This window comes from Sturnus vulgaris, chromosome 1 (assembly GCF_052056855.1).
Source record: "Sturnus vulgaris isolate bStuVul1 chromosome 1, bStuVul1.hap1, whole genome shotgun sequence".
NCBI lineage: Eukaryota > Metazoa > Chordata > Aves > Passeriformes > Sturnidae > Sturnus > Sturnus vulgaris.
In genome coordinates, this window is record NC_142243.1 from 147,519,497 (window position 1) to 147,543,486 (window position 23,990).

The 23,990-nt window shown below is 43.2% G+C and overlaps 1 long non-coding RNA gene across 1 annotated transcript in view; it reads right to left on the minus strand.

The window, feature by feature from the left end:
* Positions 1-400, minus strand: part of LOC148225582 (uncharacterized) — a 51,661-nt gene extending 51,261 nt beyond the window's left edge. Inside the window, exon 1 of the long non-coding RNA XR_015808540.1 lies at positions 74-400. This is a non-coding gene — a long non-coding RNA (uncharacterized LOC148225582). The remainder of the gene's footprint in view (positions 1-73) is intronic.
* Positions 401-23,990: the final 23,590 nt, after the last annotated feature.

Genomic DNA, 23,990 nt, shown 5'->3' on the forward strand with positions numbered 1-23,990 from the left:
TTTATATCTCTAACCTGAGTAAAATGAATCTACTATTCTAAAATCGATAAGGGTAAGTGGATCTGATACTCACGTGGACATGATCCTTTTCTGCTGGGAAGCTCTTACACATAGAAACATTAACAGGATTTACAAAATCCATCTGTTTGCAACACCAGCATCTCAGAGTGCAGTCAATGCATTCAGACTGTAAGTCACAGCAGGTGCACAAACTGTGGCTGACTCACGCAGCATACAGATAGCCTAGTGCTGCTCCCCGTTTCCTCTCTGACAAGAGCACATTTTTACTCACAGAATCATTGAGAAAAGCTGATTCGAATTTGCCAAGTCAGAAAATTCAGAGCTCAGATTATTGGAATCGGTGGATGCAATAGGGAAATTTGGAAAGTTGAAGTACAGCAAAAAGATGCAAAGCATTTCCGCTGACATTCCCGGAGCCCCCTATGGCTGAGGAGCTCTAAGCTACTTATGGATATTAATGAATTAAAGCTACAGCATTCCTGAGTGCTGGGTAATTTTATTATCCCTTCTTGCTTAGAGGAAAACTGAAACACAGAAAGAGAGGCTGGGCTGTGGTTTGTCTGCTCAGCTGCCGGAGGAGGAGGCTTTGGGATTTCAGTGCAAACCACATGGGAGTGGCATTAGAAGAAAAGCTGTTGCCTCTTCCAGAGAGCAGGACTGGTCTCTAGTAAGCAGTTCTTCTCATGGACATAAATGCAACACATTCTGCTTTGCAAATCTAGCAGAGGTCTTCTCGCTCCCCTCTTGCTGGGATTCCCAGAGGGTCACAGTGGAAGAGCAGGTGGGGCAAGTTCACTCAGTATGGGCTCCTCAGAGAGGGAGTGAGGAGGGAGGACCTTATATAAGCTGGCATTTACTTGGGCTTAATTCTAGTATGGGATAAAAAGGACCCTTTCCACATAATAAGTATGCCAGAACTGACCAGGGAATTGATCTTTGCTAATACACATGTGAAAAGATTGGGGCTGCCAAGGCAGTTTTGTTTTGCTGTTTTTTCTGACCAGTTTTTTCTTTTGCTATTGTTTCTGTCATCCAGGTTGTTTTCATACAAGATTTTGAACAGGTGGCCCACCCACGCCAGCCTCCATAAAGGAGAGAAATCCCCATTGCTTCAAGAAATTAAACAGTGGAAAAGCTAATTCAGAATTAGGAAATTATGAAAACAGACCAAATCTGACCAGCTGGGAAGCATGTTACAATTCCCCCAGTTCTTTGGTGTCTTTGATTTAAATGGAAATCTGGTGGTTGGCTTCATTCAGGGGAACCCCAAACCTGGATGTGGGTGTCAGTGGTCTCACAGACTAGCTATATTGCAGCATGTGCCAGCATGTGGGAATGGAAATAGTCCCCTCCTGTTTGGCATCTGCATCTGGGCTTATCAGGCAGCCTCCCTGCATTGCCACTGGGGAGATATCAGCCCTCCAAGTTCCCCTAGATCTGCTGCTTGCTTCAAGGTGGATTATGGCCTCCTAGTTCCTCTCATTTCATTGCTAGAGGAGGCTCAGTGATGGCCTGAGATGCATTTCTCTGTATTTTATTTACTTTCATGTGTTCAGATGACTCTCACCCTTCCTTTCCAGATAAATGCCTGGCTAAACCAAGGGCAAAATTTTAATGTACTGCTGGCAGTAGTGCTGGGAAGATGTGGCTCCTTGTGACTGCTGCTCACGTGAGGGCTGCAGGGAGGCAGCTGAGGCTTGGCAGAGCTGCTCAGCTGAGTTTGACTTAGTGACTAGCAGGATATAAACAGCAGGGACACAAAGCTCGGAAACTCATTTACCTTCTCTCTCAAATGCTTTTTGCAGGTCGCTAAGACGTTTGCAGTGTTAATGTGGGCTGACAGATATCACACTAACAGCAGCTTCCTGGATGCTGTCCTGGGTTTGCTGTCCTCTTGCAAACACTAACTCACACTACATCACACTGCTGTCTGTATTTCCTAGGCCTCTTCATGATAATCTCATGTGATGATATTGTAAATTTGTAGAAGCTGTCTGTAGCAGGTTTTTTTATTACTTCAGTGCTTGCTTGTTTTTCTGATGTTTTTCTGCTGTTTCCTTTTGGCTGTACTTCCTTTTTTTTCTTTTTCCCTTTTTTATTTATTTTTTTTTCTCCTTATTCTGGGAAAGAGATCTGTGAAGGTGAGTCATGTGTCACACATATGGGGAAGGATCTTACTTCTTCTTTTCCTGTCAGGAGGGTTGAGTCAAGAAGGCCCTTTTGTCTGGAAATGTTTCATCACAAGCAGAGCTGTGTCAGTGAGTTGTGAATGGAGAGGCTGCTGAAGCAAGAGCAAATCCCTCAAGTGCCACCTGAAATGGACTGGAAAAGGCAGACTAACTGGGCAGTACCAGTGGCAAAACGAGGAATTTTTGGCACAACTAGCAGCCAGTTTGCTTCTCCATCTTTTAATTGTCACAATGCAGCAGTTGGGGTCCTCTAGCTCACATCCTCTTAAGAACTGGTGTTGTGGACCCATTTAACACCCATACCATGATAAACATGCTGCTCGTGCATGGTCTGGTCTGATGGCTGGGATGCTGCAGTCTGATGTCACAGTGGAGAAAAGCAGAAGAGGGTGTTTGTGTGAAACCATTGTGTTTTCTTTCTGGCCATGCCATGGTGTGCAGCCTAATGGAAACACCCCTGGCACCTTTCCTGCTCTCAGCATGACCCAGCTTCCCATTCAAGGTGACAGGGGGTGGTTTCTGGGTGGGCTGAAGATGACAGGGATGGATTCTCAGTGCTGCTCTGTGTCCATGCAGGATGGGCCCAGTTCCCAAATGCTCTCATGATGGTCTCCCATCAAGGGAGAGGCAGATGCCCTTGGTAGGGAAATAGCCCTGCCTGGTCTGTGTCCTGTGTGACATATCTGGGTTCATGTTGAAGAAGCTGTTTTTCATCTCACTGTGGGCCCTGTGGTTCTTTCCATGCTGAATGTACTTTTCTGATTAAACATGTGAAATATGAAACCCAAACAAGGAATTAGTGAAAGCCTCTCTCTTTTTTCTATTGCTCTTTAGTAGATGCAAATTAGTTCTTTTGGGAGGGCACCTCGCCTCAGTTCTCAGCAGCTGATTTCCCAGGGACCAGGAGGGGAGAGATGCAAATTTAAGGTCTGGAGACCTTTTCCCAGCCGACAGCACTGTCTGCCATTGCACCCATATGAAAACAGCTCTGCCTCAGTGTCCTCTCCTCACCAGAGTGCCTGGAAGTACCACAGACTCCTACATGCTAAAAAAGAACTTGCCCTTGTCTCAGAGAAACTTGACCTAGTTTTTCCATCAAAACACCTGCATTACCAACTTACCTAGCAGCACATCACAGTAAGAGTTTTTCTTTTTTTCCTCCACTGAATTATTATTTTTTTAATGTGGCTGCAAAACAGATTCTTATTTGAATTTGATTTATTCTGAGCTGACCTAAATATTTTGCTTTTCTCTTCTGTTGGGTGCAGTTTTTGTTTTTTTTTACTGCAGGCTCATGGCAACATTGCAGAGATCTGGAGGAGACAGGTTTCTGGATGTGTGAATGCAATGAGAAGTAATTGGATGCTGTAGAATATGATAATAATAACTCCTGTGAGGTTTCTGTGAAGTTGCAGAAAGAAATTAACAGAAAGAATTAACAGAATTGGTATTTATGTTAGATGCTGTGATTAAGGTGTCCAGTGTAATTTAAGGATTGATTGCAGTGAGATCAGAGGAGGAGAAAATATGCTTTCTGAATACAGGACACAGTCCAGTGGAATAGGTTAATACATTTTTAAATTGATTTTGGTTTTATTTTTAATGCTTGGTCTAGGAATTTGGTTTCTTTAAAAATGTCATGCTTTACTACTGAAGTCCAGGTCCACAATTCGGTATTTTCTGATGATGTCCCAGGCCTGGGAAGTGCAGAGCAATGAAGACAACAAGGGCTATCTTTATAGAATACTTTGCCTCCCTGTTGTCCTGGACTTTATTTCAAGCAAAGAAATTTAGTAGTAGCCTGCAAAGGGAGGAGCAGAAGAGGCAGTCTGCACCTCTACCTGCAGGGAGGATAGGGACTCATATTAGTATTTCAGTAGGACTTCAGAAAGCCCCAGTTGTGTTGGCCTGAGGGTGATGTGATGTAGCCCCAATGTTTTCTCTCTGGCTTTACCCCAGCTGAAGGACACCCACGATACTGCTCAGTCACACTGGGGCTGGGAGCAGAGGTTTGGCTGTAACAATGCTGCTCTCCTGAGCCCTGTTATAAATGTTCTTGCTGGAAAAACCTGGTCTTTTGAGGGTAAAGTAGGAAGTGTTTTTATTATACCAATGTAATTTCACTTTGCCAAGAGAGATGCCAGTCTAAGAGGACCTGAGCAGCAAAGGAGCCCTGGGGCAGAGGAAACCCAAGCCCTGCTTCTCTTACAGCAAGATGCATTGCAGTAGCCTGCTGAGGACACTTACAGATGTTGAATGTGATTGCAATGGACACAGAGTATTGCTCAACCTTGGTGAATTTTCCCTCATGTTCAGCATGGTTTATTTTGGACTTTACTGCTTCCAGGGGCTGGAAGGTTTCTAAGGCAGATGTAGGGCATCTTCCACCAGCATTTTGCTTATCTGCTGCAGCACATGGTGTCAGACATGGCTTCTGAAGGCTGTTTCTGCAGTTTGGTTATACAGAACAGCATCAGCAGTTGCTTGGTGAAAGTTAATTTTCAGATTAAAATTATGGCTGAGGCAAAGAGTGATGGATTGTTTATCCCTCTGTGTATATGACAAGTCTCCCCAAGGCTGGCTGGCCACACTTCACAGCACAGCAGAGAGAACTTCCCTCTCACTCACAAAGTCATCCAGTTTTCCAAGTTCTTCTTGTGTTGTCCCAAGCTCAAATGCTTTCTGTTTGTCTTTTAAGGCAGGAAGACTTGCCAGTTCCCCACATGCATGTGCTCACATGGACACAGAAGAAACACTATTTAATACTCACATGCATTATATTTAACATCTGCCCAACTTCAGCAAAACAGGAGTCAGACCAAAATGTAGCTCATTGTTTTTAATCAAAGGAATATCAGTCTTGCCAATTGTGGTGTATGTTTTCCCAAATGAACTAAAACAGTGTCCACAGCTGAATATGATATGGTCTTGTGCAATACCACCACTTGTTTTTGCATGCCCATGAATGGCAAGGCACAGACTGGTGTTAAACAGAAGACATGAAGAGTTTTCTTTGTAAGAACAGAATGAACTGGAAGGAAATTGAGCCCAAACTGTTTTCTTTACTGTTTACTACAGCAGTAGCCAGCCCATGGATCAAGAGATGTTTCTGCCAATAAAGACAAACAAGGCTGATGGTCTGTCTCCCTTATGATGACTGTGCTCATACCATACTGACAGCTAATGGGACAAAATATAGAGACAAGCTGAATGTGGAAGGTGCAGTTGTGGTTCTGGAGGGGATTGCAGTCCTGTTCTCCTTGCACAGATAAGGACACCACAAACTAAGAAATGTACAGAGTCTAGTGCAAACAAGGGAGGCACAGACTCCCAGAAAGGTGTGAGAAGCTGAACTGAGCAGAGCTTTTCCTCAAACCAAGAGAAGAGCCTGGAAACACCAGTGAGGTAAAATCAAGTCTCCACCATGAAATGTCATACCCTAGTATTTTCACTGTTTGTCCCTTGATCTTAAAGTACCACAGCATCTGAGAAGGTAGCTGCAGTTGTTCTCATTCCTGTTTGATGTTAGGATTTTGCTAAATGAAGAGGAAAGGAAGGACAGTAGGGTCAAGCAGGATGCTTCTTCTCCCCAAGCACTGTCACCCACGCGTTGAGAGGCTTTAAAGCAGTTCTGCTCATCACAGAGCAGATGGCTCCTGGAAGAAGGAGTATGTTTAGAAGTGTAGCTACTACTGTTCTATAAACAAACTTCCCTTTTTATCAACCTGTTTCAGTGCTGGCTGTGGATAAACATCATCTTCTTTTAGTCACTGATTGCTTTGGCAGCAGCAGCACCCACTGCTGACACTCCAGATCTTGATCTGACATCATAAGCCCCCTAAATATTTCCTCTCCTGGGTGGTTTTGATTAAATAATCTCACAGTTTGAGAATGGATGCACTTAATTCACATTTAGCAGGGTTTATGATGTCAGTATGCTAATCAGGTTATTATAATCTTTTTTTTAAAGCCAGTAACCTTGAAGGCAGCACAGGCAAGCCTGGCCATAGCAATTTCAAAGGCAGAGGAGGGGACATCCTATTTCAGGCAGGAGCTAATTAATTACAAGTGGCCTCTCTCATCCAGCAGGATCCTAACTCCTCTGGCTCTCCACGCCTTCTCCACAGGTCTATTTCTAGGATCATCCTTTGCATTCTGCATGTCTGTGAAAGCCATGCAGTGGATGAAAAAAGAGAACGGTCTCATTTAGTGAAGAGAATGTCATTAAACAATGGAATTTTGGAGGGATTTGTTCAATGTGTGGCTCAGGCAATGGATGGGGGGTCCCAGACTGGGAGTTTAGACTCTCTCAGAACCAAATGATTCTTCATCCAGGGTTTAAATGCCACTGTGTTATCTGAGATAACACCACCAGAGAACTGCTGTTGCCATACCAGTATACACTGTCAGTGAGGGAGTGACCTGGACTTGCTCAAAGGCAGAACAAAATCGGTTTATAAAAGACCTTATAAAAGTCTGTTGTCATTGATGCTGAAGTTCATGGAGTTTTCTATTTTCATACTGTTTCCTGTGTCTTCATCATGGTATGGCAGCCCAAACACCAGGTTTGCTGCACCAGAACTCCCTTGAGATATGCTTGAATTCCAAGATGGATGACCCTTCTTTACACCTACCTTCAGTTGTATTTACAAGCTGAGAAGTCAGTATAAAAAGATTCTGTGTTCAGAGCCTGGAGGAAGATTTTGAAATGAGTTGCATACATGGCTTTCTCTGCAGTAACTTATTCATTGTCCAGTACAGAGCAGCATTTAGCCTTAGGTTGTGTATGTTCCCATTTTATGGCAATAAAAGAGGCAGCAGTGTGAAAAGCTCTTAAGAGCTCTTCAGAGCAAATGTTTCATAATTGTAAGCCATGACAAAATAAAAGTCACTAAAAAAATTCAGAATGTGCAATCCACAGCCCAGAACTCAGCAGCTGCCAAACACTGAGAAAAAACATCTCCTGAACTGGCAGCAGGCTGCTGGATCTGAATGATGACATAAACCTTTTTAGTTTAGCTGCAGATACTGTTGCTTAGTAAAGTTGTTCCTACTTTTTTTTTTTTTTTTCCTTTCACTATATTCATTGTCATAATAGTTAATCATCTGGTTGTTTGCCTACATTTTTCTTACAAATGTACTACTCTTAAAGTCACAGTATATTTCTGATACTGGTTTTGGAGGCTGTGATTATTGTTCATCAATTGGTGGGCCCATGGGAATCTCATGAGATTTAACAGGACCAAGTGCATGGTGCTGTAACCCCAGTACCAACACAGTCTGGGAGATGAATGTATCAAGAGCAGCCCTCTCAAGAAGGACCTGGGTGTGCTGGACATGACCTGGCAAAGTGCACTCACAGCCTAGGAAGCCAAACATGCCCTGGGCTGCATCCAGGGAGGGATGGGCACCAGGGGAGAGAGGGGATTCAGCTCCTCTGCTCTGATAGGACCCACCTGAAATCCTGCATCCAGCTCTGGGGTTCTCAGCCCAGGAAGGACTTTGATCTCTTGGAGAGAGCCCAGAGGAGGCCACCAAGGTGATTAGAGGGATAGGGCATCTCTCCTGTGAGGAAAGGCTGGGAAAATTTGGATTCTTTGGATTGGAAAAGAGAAGGCTTCAGAGTGGCATAATTGTGACATTCTAAGGGAAGGAAATGGAAGGGAACACGGGCTACAGGAAAGATGAAGATAAACTTTTTTATAAGAGCATGTAGTAATAAGATAATTAGTAGCAGCTTCAAACTGAAGAAGAATAGCTTTAGATCAGATGTTAGGAAGAAATTCCTTAAAATAAGGGTATTGAGGTACTGGAACAGGTTGCCCAGAGAAATTGTGGATGCCCCATCCCTGGAAGTGTTCAAGGCCAGGTTGGATAGGTCTCTGAGCAACCTGGTTGAGTGGAAGGTGTCCCTGCCTATGGCAGGGGTTTGGAGCTAAGTGATCTCTAAGGTCCCTTTCAACACAAACCATTCTGAATCCCATGAATTTTTCAGAAAGTAAAATTTTGAATCCAGAACGACATCCTTCTTTGTTTCAGCCCTGGAATGCATCTGTGCATCTCAGGAGTATGTTGTATTTTCTTCAGGTTTACTTCTTGACAAACATTTAATCTATGGAAACTGTGTAGGAGAAATAGATCCATCATGTTTATGTACTGAACATACATGGGGGAAAAGTATGGCAGGAGTATCTCTCTGGTCCAGATAACCACATACATGTTGCTATAAGAACCCACAGTAATGTTGATACTTCAGGCACCTTTACAGCAAGTGCATAAATGTATAATTACTTCTGAAGAGTGTAAGAAATCAAAACCTGAAATTTTTTCTAAGGAAAATGTATATGGAATGAAATTCAGTCCTACAAAAAAACCACAAACCAAGCTCCAGTGCTTGAACAAATGTATTTCTTGAGAGATAATGTGCAATGGTTATTATTAAACACCAGACCATCTTTGTTATGGATACTGGACAGAGTTAAGGATGTGCAGCTAAGCTTTTTAAATTGCAGACATAAGGTAGTTATTTTTAATTATCCAGATTACTAGCTCATTATTTATAAATGAGTTAAGTATTTTTAGTTCTCCTGGTTTTACACCACCTACTCACAGAACCTTCTTGCTTTCACATCTCCGTATGGACTTTTTGTAACAAATCAAAAAAGATGATGTTAGAAGTCAGGCAAGAGATCCTGGAGTTGTAACTGACAGCTCTCTGAAATTCTTCAGTGATCATGTTAAGTGGAAACAAAGCATGTCAATAAAATGCTGGAGCTCATCAGGAAAGATGTTGCAATCATGACAAAGAGTCATTTTCCTGTTACATTTTTCGTTCTTCCATGCCTTGAGTCTGGTGCACGATCTGAGTTTCTGCATCTCAAGGGCATGAGGGTTAGGGGAAATGGCAAGGAAAGTTACCAGCATAATTTAGGGATTGGAGAAGCTGCTGTATGAGAAGGAAGTAGAAAAGCTGAGTCTCATCTGACTGAAGACAAAGCTGAAGGGAGGATATGATGCGGACTGAGCCTTGAGGAGGTGCAGGGTTGTGACTGCAGAGCAGTTACTGACCAAAAACACAACACCAGAACTGCCAGGTGCTCACTGAAACCAGCAGATGATCTCTTAAAAGCACAAAAAAAAAGAAGAAAGAATTGCTTTTGTGCGGTGTCCTAAACTTCTGACACTGCTGCTAGAGGAGACTGTGAAACAGGCCATGAGCAGCACCCAGAGGGAACTTGAGCATCTCTGTTCTGAGTGTCAGTGCTGGGGGAGTGTGTGGGAAATAAACCACAAATAGTATCTGGGTTTGTGTGTTCTCTCGAAAAAGCATCTCTGACTGTCACTGGTGGAATAGATGGATGATGGATCTAACACAGCAGGGCATTTCCAATGAGCTTATGCTCTTATGCAGAGATGGCTTATGTACTTTGACTTCTGAAGGAAACCAGGGAAATTTTCAGCTAAATGAAGACAATTTCAGGCAGATTTGATGACTTCAAATAAAAGCTTAGTACTGAAAAAATCAGGCATCTTTAAAAGTCTTGTTACCTCCTAATAAACATTCTACCTAGCACACATTTTATTTTTAATCATAGAACCACAGAGTAACTGGAGTTGCCAGAGACTCTCAAAACAGAGTCAGCTTCAAAGTTAGATCAAGCTGCCCATTGTCCTGTAGTACACCTCTGAGCAGTCTGGCTCCATCTTGTCTGTAATGCTCCTTTTATGAATATAATAATTCAGCGAGCTGTATAAAAGTGGTGTGAATTTTTTTCCATGTGTATTTCATCGATGAGCTATAACCTTGCATTAATACAAGTGTCCTGTATGTGGATATATTTTCTACGAGTGTTCTCTCCCATCTCCCTTCCCTGTGGGATGATCTCAGCATAAGTGTTGAGTGAATAAATTCCTCGGACGATGCACACATCATCTTTCAGGAAATTCCTATGGTAACATAAAGGGTAACCTCAGTTCTCACAACTGCTTCCTCTTTTCTCCCAGACTTCTGCTAAAAAAGTAGTGAGAAAACAAAACCTGATTCTGATTTGCTCTGTAGTTTCCTTCTCCTTGCCCTGGAAATGGTGATGAATGTGCCCGAGCTGGTTCATAACATACATAGGAAGCAATACTGCCAAGGCTGTTCTTTCAAATAATGCCCTGACAAGGGAGGAGTGGAGCTGCAGCATCCCAGGATCTTGAGAGGATATCAGTGCTAAAAGGAGTTTGAGGCAGCTGTAGTAAGGGGAACATGCCAGCTAGCCACAGATCACTTCTCTTGAATGTAGGACGTGGTGGTGGCTGGCTTTTGAGTAAAAGCAAGGAGAGGGCTTTTTATGATTTTTCCCTGTAAAAGCACACATGCAGACTTCTGGAGACAGGACAGCATTGTCCCAAGGACTGTGGGAAAGGACACCAATTGCTCTGTGTTGTGGGTCTCATTAGCCATTGCTGGGTGGAGTGAGAAGCTCCTGACTCTAAAGTCCTGCTTTCTATGGCCAGGCACTCTGCAGGGAGCCACCACCATGGCAGAATCCATGCATTCTTCTACGATCATAAGACAGCCATTACCATAACATTTTACAGTCTCTAGGCACTGTGGGGATAATTAAATTCCATGGGGATCATTATATAGGGTCCAATTGCACAGGAAATTGAAGGTGGAGGAACAAAAGCACTGCAGACAGCTAAGCTGGGTAGCAAGAGTTGTGAGGCAGGATTTGATGGATGTTAGCACTGAATCGGGCAGGATTCATCCTTTGGGGGTTTGTATCCGGTCTGTCAGTGTGCATGAAATGCTGTTTCACCACGCAGTTTGCTGCTTATGCTCACGCTTGCTGGAGCAGGCCAGTATCTCTAGCTGTATGGAGAAATCCCACTTGCTGAAGCAGGGGTTGGGACATGGCTTTGAGGAATGCAGAGGTCTTGCAGAAGCAACAGTGGCCCTCCCAGAGTGGCCACTTGCATTCACTGCAGAGTGGTGGTGCTGGAAGCAATAACACTTAGCACTGACACAGCACTTCACCCAAACATGGGTAATTAATCTGCAAAGCAGCAGGAGATGCTCTTTGCAGCCAGTTCTGTAAGCACAGCTAAAGGACTGGGGTGAAGAGAGCTATTAAAAACCATGCTGACATCCAAATTGTCCCTTGGCAACTAAAAAAAAAAATCCTCCAGAATTTGCCATGTCCTCTTTGTTTTATTAGTCCTCTTAATATTCAAATGAAGAGAGAGTTTTCCAAAGTTTGTCCTCAGCCTGCCCAGCTTGCAGAAGCTTGGCGGACTTCAAAGAAGCTGCAACAATTCGCTGTGGCTCTTACTCCAGTGATTTTGTGACAATAAATACATATTCTAGCTGGAGAGTTGTTCACTTATAAAGGTTACAGTTAGCAGAACAGGGTAGATTACCTGGATTTACAGATTTACCCCTTCCTTCCCTTAGGTTCTGTAATTTAAAAGTTTGGAAACAGGACTGCTTTTGCTACTGTGTTAATTTTCCAGTTAGTGAGCACCGACGGCTTTTCCCCTCCCCCAGTGAAGCTGCACAAGCACGGCCGTGGGAGGAGGAAGGAGAGTTTTGTGGTTATGTCTCAGATTTGGAACCTTGGATGTCAGAGCTCTGCTGCCAGTCCTGTCTGTTTCCATGTGACTCCAAGCAAATCAGGTTTTCCAAACTGTGTTGCAGCACTTGGTGCACCATGTCACAGCATCCTGTGGCCTTCTCTGACTAGTATTAAACAGATGATTTCCATTCTTTTAATATGAATTTCTCAAAATTACCACACCCATGCTTTAAGGGGAAAACATGCAGGGAGGGTAATTGTTTGGCCCCCTATGTAAATGTTGGCTTCTCATCCTGAAGAGAGTCTGAGGTTTAATTCTCAGGGGTAAAATCCAGGTTGTTTTAGGTCATGCTCAGAATTCATGGGACATGGGTGACTGTGCTTGTGCCAAGGGAGGGCAGCTGTGGCAGCTTTTTGTGCCATGTGGTCAGGTATGGAGAACCATGTCAAGGTGTAAGGTTTCTCTTTGGGTTTTGATTCTTAATATTCTCTGCAGTTTATCTGTTTCTTTCAGGCTCCACCCTGAACATGTATTTTCCTTCTATGTGTACCCATTACAGCTTTGTTGAATTAATGAAGTCATTTTAACACCCTTATGTGGGGAGGATATTCAGACATTCTAGTGATCCTAAGTTAGTCCCTTTAGATCCCTTGGTCTTGCCATTATTTTCCAAATTTACCTCTAATTTATCAACATTCTTCATTATTATGTAATGATTTTTATCACATATATCAACTATCAGTATATCAACTATCATGTATCAATAATTCAGAAATGGTTGCTTCCTCCTTTTATCACTAGTCCTGAAGCAGAAAGATTCCTTCCCAAAGGATTTCCCAGTAAAAAATATGGGGCAGTAAAGCATAAAGTGCTGGATGGACCATTATGGACCGACCACTTAACTGACAGCTCTTGATGTGGCTGAGATGAGGTCAGAGAGCTGCATAAAAAGATTGAGATACTGAAGGAGATGCTGAGAAATGATTATTTAATGATTATTGACTATGGAGGGAGAAAGAAGAGAACAGCTGGGATCATGGTCAAGATGCCAGTGTGGATGGGTGTTTGGGCAGACAGTGAAACACAGGCAAACTACCTTGAGTTTTTTGTTGTTGCTGTTGTTGTTTTTGGTTTTTTTGGTTTGGTTTGGGTTTTTTGGCTTGTTTTGGTTTTTTTTCTTGTTTGTTTTTGTTTTGTTTTGGGTTTTTTTGTGTTTTGTTGTTGTTTTTGTTTTGGGGGTTTTTTTAGGGTTTTTGTTTGTTTGCTTGCTTTTGGGATTTTGTTTTTTTTTTTTTTTTGGTTGTTGCTGTTGTTTGTTATGTGTTTTGTTTTGTTTTGTTGTTTTTCTTGGTTTTTTTTAGTGGAAATTAGTGTGAGTGTATTTGAAAACCTGACCCAAGTTTTGGTGAGGGAACTGGGACAAGCTCAGCTAGGTGAGGCAAGGAGGGGCACAGAGAGGTGAGGCACAAACTGGATGGGTTTTTGCTTTGCTCCTCCTGCTCTTTTTGCCTTGTTCCACAGTGCATCCAGAACTGTGACAGTTTCCATAGTCCTGCTCCATTCCTGGGAGCAGGTTTTGTTTTGAGGAGCTTCCTTGATGTTCTTAAACGGGTTGATTTTATACTGCTAAAGTTCTCGTTTTCTGTTACTTGCTGTTTCTTTAAGAAGAAAGCTACCTCTGTGGTTGCCATGGAAAGCCCGGCATATCTCATGAGACTGAACCACAGAATATATAGTGCAGCCACAGAAAATATCTGGAAATATGTTTGCAAGAGAGCTGCAGTCCTCAGGAGCTTGGCAGCCTTGTAAATGGAGATGCCCCAGCTGGGAAAGGGAATTTCTTTTCCCCAGGCAGCTCAAGCGGGCATGGGGATTTGATGGTGCCTCTGTCAGGGGGCAGGGCACACCTGGGGAGCAGCTCAGGGGTGTTGGGGTGGCCCAGTACAGTCACTGCAGTGGAAGGATCTGGTGGCAAGGACAGGGATGGAGGGGAGCCATTGGTGCCTCTGCATCCTGCTCCTCTGCCCTGTGGCAGCTCCGGGGGCTGACAACAAACACACACACAAACTGCCTGCACAAACCCTGCTGCTCCAACAGCTCGCAAAGAACTGGTTCCCACACCTTCCTCTAATCTAAAAACCACAGTTTCCCCTCATTCCAGCTGCCAAAACCTACAAGCTCCCCCACAACTTCCTTAACACAATGCCCTACTTCATACTAAAATGAAACTTGGAAGTGAAAATCAATTGGGATGAATATTGAATTAAAGATACTACATTGATTGAACTACCAATTTTCATTTATTTATTTTTTAAAGGGCCCATTAAGAATGCCTGAATCAATGATAAGATTACTGGGTCTGGAATAGAACTGAGGCCAAGTACAACTCTAAAGGCTCTCTCTATCTCTGCAAATTTTGATTTTTTTTTAAAGTGAACACTACTGGCTTATTTTTCCAATATAAGAGTTAAAGGAAAAACTTGGGTATTAAAAAAACAAACAAGAAACTCAAACAAAACCAAAAGCCAAACATTCACATCTCAAGAATCTCTTTCTGAGGACAGATTCATTGATATTCTGGTGCCCTTGACACCCTTCTGGTGCTCAATGACAACCTAAATGTCATTTTAATACACAAATTTGCCCAAGAATAGTTTGGGGATACTGAATGCTCTCTGTGGCTTGTGAGCAGGAGTTGCAGGACCCACAGGACTCAGGGATGAAACAGATTTCTTCTCCTGTCCTTACAGTGCAGCTGCCACTGACCATGCTGGAGCTCAGGTTACTGAACATTTCCACGATATGTCTCTGTTTTTAAAATACAGTAGTTTTTGCTGAGAGTCTTTCAAAGTTAATATTTTCTAAGGTACTTCTAAGGTAGCTCTGCTGTTCCCGGGGGGGACACATTGCACAAGTATCTAGCTCCTGGAAATTGCTCCAGATGTCTCTTGTGCCCAATGGCCTGAATGGAACAGGTTTGCTCAAAAATAATACAACTCCCTAGGTCTGCAGTGCTCTTTGAACAGACTGAAAAACTCCATGTGCAAAAAAGCCATACACAGGAGTGCGAGAGAGTCACTGAAATTAATTGTAGAAACTGATAAAGTTCCACTCACTGTGTTTATTCCTTATCTTAAGCCAGTTTCTGGGCCTTTCAGGCACACAGGAAGGTCACGTTGTGGTTTAGCATCTCTTCAGCCCTCATCAGCTCCTGCCTCTGTTCACCTCAAGGGCAGTAGGAAATGCTTTGGAAAGCTTTGGAAAAGCAAACTTGTCTCACTCTCCAGCCAAGCTGGCAGGGCTTTTCTGCTGGTGCTTCTGCCACACTCCTACACCCACATGTGTTGGGCCTAAACTCCCTGCAGGCCCCCAAACTTCTTAATCTGCCTTGCAGCCTCCTCCTTGGCTCACAACCTGTCATCAGGCATGGTTGGTCCAACTGAAACATGAAAGAGATGTTTTTATCTTGCAGCTTTAATGACCCATTTTCTTCTCCAGATAGAGTCCCAATTTATTCTTCAGGGCTTTCTGCCACACTGAGCTGCAGATATTTCCAGTTAGACCTCAGCAGGTGCAGCCTTGCTCCTCGATCCATCAGGTCCAAGGCACAAATCTCTCTGCAAATCCCTTCCTGCTACTTTCAGGTTGCTCCTCCAGGACCCTGCTGATCTGCATCAAGCTCTCTCCCAACAGTGCATTCCTTTTATATTCACCAGAAAGCAGAGCTTTTGTGGGCACAGGAGAAAGGACAACAAAGCTTCTCTCGTAATATTTAGTTCCACTGTTATGTGATGCCTCACCTCTGGCCAGAGCCCAGCCTCACCAGCTGGAAGATGGGTGAGTGGACACAGAGGGGGCTGGATAATGCTTTCCCTACTAGGATCAATTGGTGCAGTGACACAATCATTTATTAACCTCAATTTTTGGAAAGTTTATGAAAGAAAGAGTGCTCTGAACTTGGCTTTTTTGCTTTCAGTTTACAATTTTCAATTTCTAAAGAGTTTCACTGACAAAATAAATCTTGCTGAACTTGGTAATATGACCACATGGATGATGCCTGCAAACTATTTTCAGAAAAGTTTTAGTATTAGTTTAACAAGAAAATGAAACAATGCAAATATTTTTCAAATAATATCATCAAATTCTTTGCAAGTGCCCCACATAAAGAATCTGTTTTGTGTTTGAGGCCAAAGATTTGTCACACAAAACAACAATTGGTGGATAGAGATATAGATAGACTCAGCATGATATACAAGTTTTCTCCTTGGAGGTACAGGCTCAGGCTGGCTAATTTTGCAAATTGTGTATTTTCCTTGTTTCACATTTCCAATAAATCCCCTCCTTGCCTACACCCTGTGGGTTTGAGGGTGCTCATGGCCACCACATGTAGATCAGAGATTTCTCCTGCAGAGAGCCTTTTGCTGCTCCTTAGCCTCTGACTGCAGTAAAAGCCTCCACTCCAACTTGCAAGCCACAGTCTCCTTTCAGTAGCCCTGATAACATCTCAGTGCTCCCAGCAGGAATTTGCTGCTGATGCTGGGCTGTCCCTCTCCCAGGCTGGACAACACCATTACCAGAGGCATGCTGCACAGTGGAATTCAGCAAAAGCCCTCCATATGTTTTATGCAAAAGAAAACATTACTTTTGGCACAATGTTTTGCACCAGAAGCCAATTGCCACCAGAATACAGATGCAGGACTTGCCAGAACAAACCTAATTGCAGTACTTTGGAGGTGTTTTGTATTTTTCTTCCTAATTGTGTCCAGGTGTGTTGAATTGTTTGAGGGAAATTCATAGTGTTGAGAAACACAAAAGGGAGAACTGTTTAGCTAATGATGGCAGCAATATATTCTGCTGATCTCGAATCTGTGAATTAATTTTTTGCTTTGTTGTTTGTACTATTAGTAGCATAAATCTAAATAAACAACATTACATATAACAACTACTTCTGAAATGCTTACTGTTGGATTTTATGGATACACGAACATATGAATTAATGGATTATTTTTGAGTAAGCACTAATAGGTAAAAGAAAAATAAGGGAAAATGAGGTAAAGATTATATGGAAATTTTCCAAGTATTTAAAAATGAGGCTTTCTATCAAACCCAAATATTTTTCAGAACTTTGATCCATAAAGCATTTTCCCTATTTTTACTCTTCATCTTGGTTCAGTATATTTTTATGAGTTCCTGAAAATTCTTGAGTGAAATGAAAGTTTTATTTTATCAGTTGTAACTTTTATTACTAATGGGATAACCGTGCAATGGTATATACTGCAAATAAGACATATTCCTCCTCCTATAGTAGTTTCTTCGTTGACAACATTGAGATAACCACAGTCTTTTTCCATTGTCAAATATTTTGTGATTTGCCAGCACACACAGAGCTCAACCTGAGAACAGAAAAATACTTTTCCTACCAGCAATTCCTGAAGATTAAAGAAAAGAAAGTGCTGTAGGATGGGCAAAAAGGAATAGCCAAAGGAAATGTGGAAGGTAGCTGGTTTCTTTATTTGTGTGTGGATACATAGAAGCTGTGCACATGCAGGCATTTTTCACAACGCCTGTTAAATCATGTGAAAAACTCATTGAGCTCAATAACTCATTTCACTGTCATTTGCTAACAAAAATGCATGTGTGTGCATCTCCCTAGGATGGTCTCTTTGGGTATTGGGGAGCCCTTCAAAGACAGTTCCTAAATCTATGAAATACTCTTTCTGATTTTTAAATGGATGACTCTCTATTTACCTGGGAAATGCTGTTTGCAGATGGGGCTGAAATGCAAGGAGGCCCCACACATGGACTTTTCTTTATCTCAGAAATAGTCCTGCTCCCCAAAAAGCAAAGCAAGACAAAAATCAAGCAGTTCCAACAGTAAGACCCTGAATATAGAGGGCTGGAACAGAAAAATATTATTAAAGGCAGTGAGGGACTCCTGTTTCCTCATCCATTGGTGTGGGTTTTGCTGGATCCTGTGGACAGAAAAATTGATCAAAAATAAAGCAATGGGCTTCAGCAAAGAGGTGGGTAATTGCCAGTGGAGTCTCAGATTATCTTGTTTCACAAAATAGGCTATGCTACCACAGGGAAGCAAGAAGGAGGAAAATTGCAGACAAAACCAGTTGAAAGTCTTGTTTGGGCAGAGAGATCTGCTGGCTGCATTGCTCCCATCACCCAACACACCGTGTTGGATGCCAGGAAGGGGGAGTGTTGGATGCCAGCACAGTGAGCTGGATGCCAGGAAGGGGGATTTCACTCTATGCAGTGGCAGGGAGGTGGCACATTGCCAGGTGATGCCACCCTGGTTTCATACTTGAATTTTCTAGGTGGGGAATCCAAGTTGCTGAGGGACTGTAGCAACCTGGCACGTTGCTGCAAGATAGACCAAAGGCAAAGTGAGCTGATGTTGTGGTAACAGCTATTTCCTGTTATTTTGGCATTGGTTCATTTTATCTTTCTAAGGCATTCACTGGAATAAAAAGCAATTTCACTTTCTTTAAACCACAGAGAGAGGCAGGAGGGCACGGATACTGCAGTCCCAACACATCACCCAGCAGCGCTCACTTCCACTGAGATCAGGGGTAGGAAAACAATACTGAGAACCATTTTTCCAAGGAATTAGCTGAGTACTTACCATGAAGTTCAGGCTGGCTCTGTGTTTGTATGCTGGGATTCAGCTTCACTTTGGAATGACAGAGATCTGCCATCAAATTAAGCAGTAGAAGCCAGTGAGAATTTTTTCCAGCCTGAAGCCTGCCAGGGTGAAGTCAACTTGCCCACAGGTTTTGAAAAAAAACCTGAGATGGTAGATCGAGTTTTTATCACATAAATGTTTTGTATTAAGAGGTTGAAGTGGTCTTTATTTGACATTGGCTGTCCTAAAGCTGGATTTATGGTATGGCCACGGTGTGCTTTCAGTAATTTCACTGTCACTGGTAGTTTCTCCTTGTAATTCACAGAGATTTTGTTTTTCTCCGAAAGCTGAATCAAATCTATGGCCCAAGTAAAAGACAATCACTTTCAGCTTGGTAGCTCTTACCATAAAGTCTCTACCTCACTTGGAAAATGAATTTTCAAACTGACTAGTTCAGGATTGTGTTTGGTAGAAGCTGTGTTAGAAGGATCTAAGTCTGTGATAATAATTTCTATGGCAAGATGAAAGGTTTTCAATTGCAAGTCTGCCTCTGCTATATTTCTGTCATTAAGTCACTTAAAAAACAAGCAAAATATTGCCTCTAATTTTTCTTAAATACAGTTGGTGCATTTATCACAACATTTTGCCTTTTCCTCTTGTTTGATTTCATTCCACATCTCTCTTGGTTGCGTGGGTTTCTGCATTTCTATGGGCTGTCCTTTGACTAGTGCTGTCACAAAAACTCCAGCTCATTTGTCCTTCAAGAATATGCAGTGAGGTGGTTTTTTTTTAGTTTCTTTTTTTATCCTTTCTTATTCAAACAATTATTTCCTTTCCATTTTCACAAGAAAATTCTCCAGGAAAAGGTGAATACAAACCCACTTGCCCAGCATGTTTCCCTGAAGAGGCTAAAATCCTGTGGTATTTCAGCAGATGATACCAGAGTAACATCTAGGATGTGCTGGGACTTAGGCAGGCTGAGAGAGATCATGTCATTCTCAGTCTGGATCAGTCTTTGGGGCTCTTTGCTTCCAAGGAGCATCACAAGGGATGGCCATTGAGTTACTAAGGCTGGTGGTGGGACCCCACTGGTGTAAAGGTACAGACAATGGTTCAGACAAATGTGTTCCCCTGGGTGGTGTGTGAGCCACCTTGCAGATCCACACTCTGCCTCCAGAAGGCTTCTGTGATGTCTCCTTACCAGCTGTGCAGACAACAAGAAGCACAGAAGGAAGGATATCACAGAAAACCAAAGTAGAAGTATCCATGGAAACAAGAGATCTTATTGAGAGTGTCAGGAGGTGAGAGAAAACCACCCTGATGAGACATGCACATTTTTGAAACTGGCAGATGTTCTTCAGGACACATCTTCATGCTTTGTCCTGTATTTGATAAATCTCTGAGTTTTTTCTGTCACACAGTGCAGAGCAGATTGGATCAGTGCTTTCCTTGGTTTTTTAATTTTTTTTCCTTTCATGTTTTTTCACTAATTATTTGAGAATATATTGAGAAGGGCTAATGTTCATAGTGATGTTCAGACTTAGCATCCAGGGTGTGAAGGCAAGCAGGCTGGATAACAACTGACTTGTCAAAACCAGTCTGCAATAATTCTGTGTGTGTGCAATGTGGATGTTCAGATCTAGATGCTCTCTTTTGCCACTTTAGCAATGTCCAAGTAAAACTATGCAACACTCGAGAGGGCCAGGCCTGGGGTGCTGAAGTCACTGGAGGTGAGAAAAAAGGAAGTGCTGGTCTCTGGAGTGACCATCTGTAACCCTGCTCCCCACTTCCTTCCACTTGTCCCAGTGACTCCAGAAAATGTGGTGCAAATGGTAAAGTTATGAGACTCAGGAAGCTGTCATCTGCTATGGCTCTGGGACCTTCAGCAACATTAATAAACTCAAAATACCAACAGAACAGAGATCTCTTTGTCACCCTCCCTAGAAATGTTTTTGAAGAGCAGATTTCCTCTGCACAGAAGACAGGAAAACCAGATGCCATCCCACTGGACAAAACAGTCTTTTGGATAAGCCTGGATAGCTTCAGAGGTGAAAATCACCCTTGTCCCTCAGGTGCAGGTGGAGATCACTGAGAACTACCAGCTGTGAAGTGGCTGCAGGATTGAGCCCTGTGGGACAGACCCCAGTCCTAAAGAGCTGATGGGGGGCATGTGAGGGAGTAGTGCCAGATTGGGATGGGAATAAAAAAGCTGGGTCTTGCAATCATAGGTGCAGTTGTTCTAAGTGGCTGGGCTCTGGTGACTGACTTCAAATGACTTTTTGAAAGCAAGTAATTACTTCATGATATGAAATGATGCACCTAAATCCCTCTCCTACCTTAAGGCTTACTGATATTTATTTCTTGATACTGGTTTGAGTGTTAACAAAATCTCTCTTGTGTTCAACAAGGACTGAGCTTGCTTTGTAGCCTTCTCCTCACCTGAGTCTCTCCTGTTTGACATGGCTAATGCTGCAGTTATTTTGGGATGTCCTGCCATCTCCCAGGCTTGGTTGAGTGTGGCCTGTGGGGCTCAGAGGATGCACACAGAGGCACAAGCAGAGAGAGAGTCAGTCCAAGAAAAGCTGTGTCTTCTGAAAATCCAGTGGTAGTTGTTAGACAGAATTGGTTGATACCAGCAATGCCAAAGCCCGCTGGCTCTGACAATTTGCTCAAGAAAATGCAATCAAACCTGGGTGTTAAAGGGGAAACTAATAGATAAAACCAGACAAAGAATGGATGGAGAGAGTGATAATGTAGGGGCAGGGTAGGGAAGGGCAGGTTGAAGAGGGAGGCTGAGATCTTGGACTGTCACCATCTCCACGATGCATCTTGCTCTCTCCTTGAAGTCCAATGGGCCCCAAAAAACAAACTGGGGCATGAGAAACTGGTGGCATATAAATAAAATGAAAGAAGGGTATGAACCCACACTGGGCAGAGAGAAGGAGGATGCAGCAGGAGGGAGAGCAGAGTTTAATGCAGGAAGGCAGGAGGACAAAGCTGTGAGACCTGGCAAGGGCTCATGCACCAAACTTATTTTCTTCTCTGCTGGTGTGACAAAAATGTGAAGAACACAAAAATGACACCTCCTGGGGTAGTGTCCTAATCTGTACTTTGCACTTGGAAAAATATTTCCTTTTGGAGTTGGGAGGAGGATGAGGAAGCCTCGGAGATATTAATTTCTCTACAGCTGGAATGACAGTTGCTACTTACTGGAAAAGTAGTGACAAAGTGCTCCTTAGACTCAGTGGTTTGAAAAGTACAGGGGTACACCTTACAATGGGGAGGATAACTTGCCAAAAAAATGACAAAGCCATGGACAAGGCAGTGTCTGGGACAACTTTTCAACTGTAGCACTAAGAGAAAACATGCATGACAACCAAAATTACATCCTTTATCATTTTGTGACCCAGAAAGTTTGAAAATAAAGAGAGGGAGAAATGTAATGGAGACAAAAAAATAGCACTGATTTTAGAGATACTCATTAGTGGTGACTTTTGATAGTTTTAAGCTGCAGACAGGCTTGTGCTTACTGGAATGGGAGCAGAGGCTGCTTTGGGAGCTACACGCAGCTGCTTTCAGACCCGTTTTCCAGTTCATGGTTCTCCTGCTTTCCTGTGGTGCTCAGAGGCCCAGGTCACTCCTTTGGGAGCAGGTCTGCTGTCTGAAGGACATGGAACTAGAAAGGGATTTGTTTGCACGGGACCAGTGGCATCTAACTAATCTGTTCCAGTCCACAGGCTGCTGCTTCTTGCTAGGTGTCTCTTTGAGCATCTTGGTTGTGCAGCCTGCAAATGGATCCTAAGGGACCCTCTGGCCCTGGGCTGCATTTCCTTCCCTGCTCAAGGTTACTTCTGGGCCCCAACTTGCTTCACCATCTACCAGTCAGCCAGATCAGCCACTGACTCTAATGCTGCAGTGATTTCAAGGAACCAGACTTGTGAGTGGCAGGATCTGGCCCTCTGGGAGCAATAGAACCACCTCCATTTTATTTCCCTCAAGTCAGCCATGTTCTTGGCATCTTCAAACCCAACTCTCCTGGCCATCTTTATGGTCATTTTACACAGAGTACTTTCCCTTGTGTCTTGGGAAACACTGATTTCATAACTGATCATTGTGGTAATAAAGCAAAGCAGAACAGCCTCCTCAGTCCCTGCTCCAAGGATTTATGTGCTGCTGGGATTCAGCAGGGAGCAAGAAAATTTGTGGGAGAGATGTGGTGTGCGCAGAGAGGCTTAGGAAAGCTCTCTGCCTGAAATACAGGCACAGGGATTGCTCCTGTGCAGTTGCTGATCACACATTATTCTGACCAGGAGCAGTCAGGCGTTTCAGACGAGGAGAAATTTTGCCACTCGCATGTGCTGGGGCAAGATTTTTGTCAAAGGAAGGGTCAAGTTCCTGCCACACTTCAAACAAATTATGGGGATAGAAGCTCATAGAAGTAACCATGAGGACTAGAAAAAGGATTTCAAGACCTTTTATCCCAGAGAAGTATAAGCTTGAGGGACCGTATTTCATAAGAGTTGTGCCAATTTCTTGAGGAGACATCTTATTTTTGTCAGAAGCCAGGCAGTCTGCACAGCACAACCATACCAGAGCCATACCTCTGCTCTGTCTGCTGGACCCAAGCCCTGGCGCATTCCAAAGCCAAATGCCACATCTGGCTGTCTCCTCTCCCTCTCTGCTGCCTCCCAAATGGAAATGCTGGTCTTTCTTAAAAATAATGCTCTCATCCCCGGAATGCACATACAAAGTGACAGCAGTGGTATAGACTGAGACAAACTGAGTCATTTATCGAGCCCCCTTATTGGAAATCTTTAATAAGAAGCAGCTGTTTCACTGGTAACATCGATGGCCATGAGCAAAAGGTGGCTGGTGGGTGAGGGGTGTGGAGACCCTGGCCCTGCCAGCAGACTGCAAGCAAACTGCCAGGCACGTCAGCACTCTGTCAAAACCAGAAAAATCCTGAGTTAGTCACAGCAGGAAGACAGACAGCAGCAACATCAGAGCACACTGTTGCATCCAAGTGGTTGGTGACTCTTTCAGACTTGAAAGTCTTCCAGAGCAAAAAGCTGTACACAGCAATAGTGCAAGCCCAGGACAAGGAAAGCAGATGTTCATGTCTCCTCCCCCATCCTTGTTCCCATATGTTGACTAAGTGGGTTTTGTAAAACAGAACGTGCTGTAAATCAGGGCTGGGCATGGTTCACCAGTTGGGTTAAATGTGGCTTTTAGGGTGCACAAGTGAGCCACTGTAATTTACACATAAGGAAACTACTGCTTTAAGCTTTCCCTGGATGACTGCTCTGGCATCTAAGTGGAATAGCTTGTGCTTTCCTTAAGCAGGCCTTACATATTTAATATATTTTAATGTAATTCACAATTTCTAGCATTACCTGTGCACAGGGATCCCGTTATCTGTTCACAAGTCACAGCCATCTGAGCAAGAAGATTCTCATCTGAAACTTCTTGAACCTGCCCATCTGGTCCCTTCCATTCTGCTCCACACTTCTATGGCTCACAGTGGTATTTTTTGCAGGATCAAATGCTGTCATTTCGATCTGTCAGCACCAAATAGGGCATGA